At 49.5% G+C, this 6,328-nt stretch overlaps 1 long non-coding RNA gene across 1 annotated transcript; it reads left to right on the top strand.

Annotated features, from left to right (window-relative positions):
• The first annotated feature begins 272 nt into the window (after window positions 1-272).
• Window positions 273-2,827, top strand: LOC127491110 (uncharacterized). The gene is made up of 3 exons (XR_007919616.2): window positions 273-442; window positions 2,042-2,100; window positions 2,206-2,827. It is a non-coding gene; the product is annotated as an uncharacterized lncRNA (long non-coding RNA).
• Window positions 2,828-6,328: the final 3,501 nt, after the last annotated feature.

Here is a 6,328-nt window from a genome sequence, read left to right as displayed (position 1 = left end):
ACTTCCCCTCTCTGGCCTCAGTTGTCCCATCTGTGCAGTAAGAGCCTTGTCCAGCATGGTGGTGCACTGTGCTCTGAAGCCAAGTCCTACTACTGCCTGTGGCCCAAATGCATCATCCCACAGTGACCCCACACAGGGTCAACGCACCCCTTGGGTCAACAAGTTGTTCATGGCAAGAGGGGCAAAACTTTTCCCCAAAAAACAGTCATTCCCGCTGATTACATAATCATCTACATTTAGAATGCCTTTACAGTAACCATGGCAACCCTGGCATGTGTGAGGTTCAAACTTTGTTCTAAATCTGCTGATGAGGGTGAAGAAGTAGCTCTTTAGATGAACCTTGAGGGCCCAGCGTGGTTCTGCTCTCTCCTCTGTCTGGACTCAACTTGGCTGCTGGCCAAGAGACGTCAAGGCCAGGAGGAGAAGGATTTTCCTGGAGGAGGTGACCAATCTCCAAGCTGAATTTTACATGAATTGAAATTTTCCAGGCACTCAAGAGGGGGTGGGAATTCTAGACAGGAAACAGAGCATGTGTAAAGGCCTAGAGGTGGAAGACACCTTGGTGTGCCCAGGAAGCGAGCAGATGGGCCGTTCCCGGGCTTCTGTGTGGGGAAATGAACAGTGGCAGAAGACGGGGCTTGGAAGGGAGGGAGAAGGTCCAGGCACGGGATGCCCGGCTCAGGGATGCAGACTAAAGTCGCGGGAGGGTGCGAGGGCTTTCTAGGGAGGCTTGTTAAAGGCAGATGCTTAGTTCCTTCCGCCAACCAGATCGATTGAGTCAGTATCACCCAGGAAGGGGGCGGGGGAGGGGCTCGAGGAGGGGGTACTCAGCACCTATTTTTATTTTTATTTTTCCAACAGTATGGCAGTTCCTCAAAAAATTAGAAATAGCACTACCATATGATCCAGCAATTCCACTTCTGGGTTTCCAAAAGAATTGAAAGCTAGGTTTGGAAGAAACATTTGTACACCCATGATCAAAGCAGCATTATTCAGCCCTGAGGTGGCAGCAATGGTAATGGTTGAAGTAGCTGGGTCCCTGCCTGCCACGTGGGACACCTGGATTGAATTCCCAGCTCCTAGCTTTGGCTCCAGTCCAACCCCGGCCATCAGGAAAGGAACAAATGGATGGGAGTCTCTCTCTCTCTCTCTCTCTCTCTCTCTCTCTCTCTCCTCCCTCCCTCCCTCTCTCTCTCTGCCCCTTTCTCCCTGTCAAATAAAAGAGGGGAAAGAATTTTTCACAAAGCAAGGAGATGGAAGCGTTTCAAACATTCTTTGTCAATGAACAGATAAATAAAATGTGGCATGTATATACAATGGAATATTATTCAGCCTTGAAAAGGAGGGAAATTCTGACATGTGCTACCATGTGTTTGACCCTCAAAGACTTTATGCTGAGTGAAACAAGTCAATTACCAAAACAAAATACAATACTGGGGCACAGTGAGTTAAAGCCCCAGCCTGCAGCGCCAGCATCCCATACGGGTGCTGGTTCAAGTCCCAGCTGCTCCACTTCTGACCCAGCTCTCTGCTATGTATGGCCCGGAAAAGCAGTAGAAGATGGTCCAAGTGCTTAGGCCCCTGCACCTTGCATGGGAGACCTGGAAGAAGCTCCTGGCTCCTGGCTTCAGATCAGCTCAGCGCTGGCCATTGTGGTCATCTGGGGAGTGAACCATCAGATGGAAGCTCGCTCTCTCTCTCTCTCTCTCTCTCTGGCTCTACCTCTCTCTGTAACTCTTTCAAATAAATAAAATAAATCTTTAATTAAAAAAAGAAAATAAAATATAATTCCACCTACATAAAGTTCCCAGAGTAGTCAAATTCACTGCGACAAATAGAGGGGGACTGCCCGAGCTGGGGAGGGCAGGGCAAAGGCGAGCTGGTGTGCACAGATGGAGAGCTTCAGTTTTGCAAGACGAAGAAGTTCTGGAGTTCGATGCACAACAACGTGTGCTTCCACCACTGAACTGTACGCTTAAAAATGGCTATGCTGATAAGTGTGGTTTTTAACCATAAATTTCTTAAATACCATCTTTTCAAGTGTATCGGCAAGATGGAGAAGGGTGTCATGTGGGATCAGCCCTGCAGGTGGAAGACAAGGTGAGTAGCTGGGGCTTCTGCTGGAGGGGGTGGGGTGGGGACTGTGGCGGCTACAGAGTGGGGTGATGCCTCACTTAACCGTGTTCCATTACCCCCACTCCCCAGGCAAGGAAACAAGGCTCAGAAAGGGGTGTATCCAGAGTAAGGTTCCATACCACCACCCATGCCCCAGACTCAACATGGGACCCCGAGGAACCCCAGTTCTGCTGTCAACCAACATCTCACCTACCACGACTGACCCCTACTGTGGACACCAATCTGACTGACCTGGAGTCACCACGCCTCCTGTGACTGAGTGGGTAGGATCATGGACTTCTCACCCCCCTACCACTTGCAGCCAGTTCATTCCAACAGTCCCCCAGGTCAAACCTAGCCCAGTCCTACTGCCCTTCTCTTATGACTGCTGCTGAAGTCTCAGTGCTTCAAATGGAAATTTCTGCATAGCATCTAAAGTAGCTGGAGAGAAAGGGTCATCCACGGTCAAGGTTTGAGACAACAAGGTCTGACTCTGTCTTCCTGTCACCTCTTTCTACATGGAGACAGATACCAATGATGTCTGCTATGCATGGTTGTATATGTGGTTCACTGCACAAAGGCACCCAGTTGAGTTAAACAGACAAGGGCTGAAATTCACCCCAAGCTCAATTTCCAAACTATGCACCTTGTCTTGGGCTGGGTCTGCCCAAAGGAAGGGGTTCCTTTTTCTTTTTTTTTTTTTTTTTTTTTTTTTTTTGACAGGCAGAGTGGACAGTGAGAAAGAGAGACAGAGAGAAAGGTCTTCCTTTGCCGTTGGTTCACCCTCCAATGGCTGCCGCGGCCAGCGCACTGCGGCCGGCGCACCACGCTGATCCGAAGGCAGGAGCCAGGTGCTTCTCCTGGTCTCCCATGGGGTACAGGGCCCAAGCACTTGGGCCCTCCTCCACTGCACTCCCTGGCCACAGCAGAGAGCTGGCCTGGAAGAGGGGCAACCGGGACAGAATCCGGCGCCCCGACCGGGACTAGAACCCGATGTACCGGCGCCGCAGGAGGAGGATTAGCCTAGTGAGCTGCGGCACCGGCCGGGTTCCTTTTTCTAATTTGCACTAAGAAACAGTATGGCCTGGGAAGCAGCCCTCGAATAAACCCTACAGGAAATATATGGGCAAAGGAGCCTGAACACAAGACAACTGGGCCTGAAATATTCTTCTTATCCCTCTGATTTTCAGGAAGTCAGCTGGCTTCAAGACCAGTCCTTCCTGTGGAAATTCATTACACAAAGGAGACCTTCTGGAGTAACAAAAGATATCATTGCAATTACATTTATCAAAAAGCGTGGCAATCAGTGTCTCATGCACAGACCGCATTTCAAATGCCCTTAATCAATGGCTGTGCTAATTACACATTTATTGCAATTAATCTCATTTCAATTATACCTTAATCACTAACCTTGAGTGAGACTGGGCAGCTCAGAGAGTTTGTGTCACCACAGAACCAGGGCCCAGAGATAAGTTGCCGTCCTCCGATTGAAAGATGCTGTCTATTAAAAGTTGGTTTATTGGCTCCAGGCCCTTTCTCGAGGGGGGAGGGGCTGGTTTCTCCAGGGAGGCGACTCATAATGTGGGTCTGAAATTGAATGCAGGAAGGCAGGCAGCTGTGCTTATGAATTAACTGGAGCTCGTGTTCAATTTGCTTCTTATTGATACCATTTCCTTACTGGCTCATTAGCTGTGGTTGCAGGATAAATGCCTTCGGAGTTCATCCTCTGAAACGTCCTCGGCCTTTGGATCAGTCCCATTTGCTCTCTATCTTCCCTCCAAAGGAAGCCTCTTTCTGAGCCCCTTCTCACATCTTGGAGAAGCATCTGGCTCTTCAGTCTCCGCCTAAGGCAAGGGCCCCTCGAAATCGAAGGCCTGCTCACTGAGCTGCCCAGGAAAATGTCATTACAACAACCCAGATAAGGGTGTCGCAAAAAATGACCCTGTGACAACACAGGGACAGCTTGTACGGTAAACAGGAACGAGGCTTTGAAATCCCTCAGACCAGGGTTCAAGTCCCACTTCTGATACTACCTAGCTCTGTGGTCTTTGGAAAGTCATTTAACCTCGAGTCTGGAATAGGCAAACCAAGAGTGCACCAACTCTCAGTAGGTTCCCAACAAGTATTAACCACCTCTGCCCTCAGTTCCAGCAAGCCCGCCTCTGGGAGAGTTCTTTATTCCTGGGAGGGAAGACTTTTCTAGAAAACACGTATTTGACCAGCTCAGGAGGCAGGCACTGCAGAGATCTGCTGCTCCTTATCAGCTCTCATCTTAAATACGGGGAAACTGAGGCCGAAGGAGAGGCCCAAGTCACACTGTGAGTTGGTGCCAGAACTGGACTAGAACGAAGTCCCCCAGCTCCCGATTCTACAGCGTTTGCTACTGCATCACAAGATAACTTCCGTGAAAACCCATCTGTCAATATGTGCTAAAGACTGAAGATAAACAAATATCTGGTGTGTGCCCAAGGAGAGGCATAGGAAAACATTCACTGCGGCCGTGTTTGTCATGAGGAAAAGCAGCAGCAGGGCCTGGCACTGCGGCACGGCCGGTCAGGCCACTGTCCGGGACGCCCTCTCCCCACACCACAGGGCCTGATTCGAGTCCCAGGCACTCCGCTTTTGACCTAGCTTCCTGCCAGTGCGCTTGTGAGACAGCAGCTGAGGGCCCAAACACTGGAGTCCCCGCCTCCTGTGCAGGAGACCCAGATGGAGTTCCTAGCTCCTGGCTTCAGCTAGGCCTAATCCTGGCTAGTGCGGGCATTTGAAGAGTGAACCAGTAGATGGATGAGTCCCCCCACCTCTGTCATTCTTCCTTTCAAATAAACAAATATTTTTAAAAGTGTCAGCCACCTAAATAACCCACAGTAGGTCATTCGTAGGCTGGAATACTACACAGCGATTAAAATGGGTGTGCAGCCGGTGCTTCGGCTCACTAGGCTAATCCTCCGCCTGCAGCGCCAGCACACCAGGTTCTAATCCCGGTCACGGCTCTGGATTCTGTCCCTGCTGCTCTTCTTCCTGTCCAGCTCTCTCCTATGGCCCATGAGTGCAGTGGAGGATGGCCCAAGTGCTTGGGCCCTGCACCCACATGGGAGACCAGGAGAAGCACCTGGCTCCTGGCTTCAGATCAGCGCAGTGGGCCGGCCACAGTGTGCCAGCCGCAGCGGCCACTGGAGGGTGAGCCAACAGAAAAGGAAGACCTTTCTCTCTGTCGCTCTCTCTGTCCACTCTGCCTGTCCAAAAAAAAAAATGGGTGTGCTTTAATCCATACAATCAGCATGGATGAATTTCTAAAACATAATGTTTGAATTTTTAAAAGCGAGTTACAGAATATTTACATCATGGTATCACTTATGTTAATTTCTTAAATCCACAAGTGGAGAGAGAGGTTATAAATACACCTAGAGATAATCAAAGTGTTGAACATGAGCAGGAAGAACACACCGACCCGAGGGCAGTGGCTGCCTAGAAGAATGGGATCAGGGAGGGACACAGAGAGGCTTCAACAGTAAACACAGCAGGTTTTTTCTTTTCTTTTTTTTTTTTTTTTGATAAAAATTTGACGCAAATAGGATTCATTGTTCCCACGTGTTAATTTTGGGTGGTGGGTTCTTGGTTGGCTCACTTTCCAAACTCAGCTTGCCGTTTGAAATTTTTCATCATTGCATGAAAAAAATAGAATGGTTCAGCATCAATATGGATTTTTCTCTCTTTAAAACATCCTCATGGTTGGGGCTGGCGTCATGGTTCACTTGGTTAGGGCCGGCATCCCATATGGATGCCAGTTCTAGTCCTGGTTGCTCCTCTTCCAGTCCAACTCTCTGCTGTGGCCCAGGAGGGCAGTGGAGGATGGCCCAAGTGCTTGAGCCCTGCACCTGCATGGGAGACCAGGAAGAAGCACCTGGCTCCTGGCTTCAGATCAGCACAGCACCAGCCGTAGTGGCCATTTGGGGAGTGAACCAACGGAAGGAAGACCTTTCTCTCTGTCTCTCTCTCACTGTCTGTAACTCTACCTGTCAAATAAAAAAAAAATCCTCATAGTAATCATTCACTGAGAACAGAGACGCTTAACTCTGCAATGGTTCCAGGCTAGCACTCAACACACACAGAGACAGGGGTCACAGTGTGTTCCAGGGTGCCAGCTAAGACAGAACATGTGGCATAGAGTAGATACTCAATAAATCTTTAGCAAATGAATGAATGAAGCAGA

Source organism: Oryctolagus cuniculus, chromosome 11 (genome assembly GCF_964237555.1).
Source record: "Oryctolagus cuniculus chromosome 11, mOryCun1.1, whole genome shotgun sequence".
NCBI lineage: Eukaryota > Metazoa > Chordata > Mammalia > Lagomorpha > Leporidae > Oryctolagus > Oryctolagus cuniculus.
Note: the sequence above shows the minus strand (reverse complement) of the source record. Positions and strands in the feature narration are given on the sequence as shown.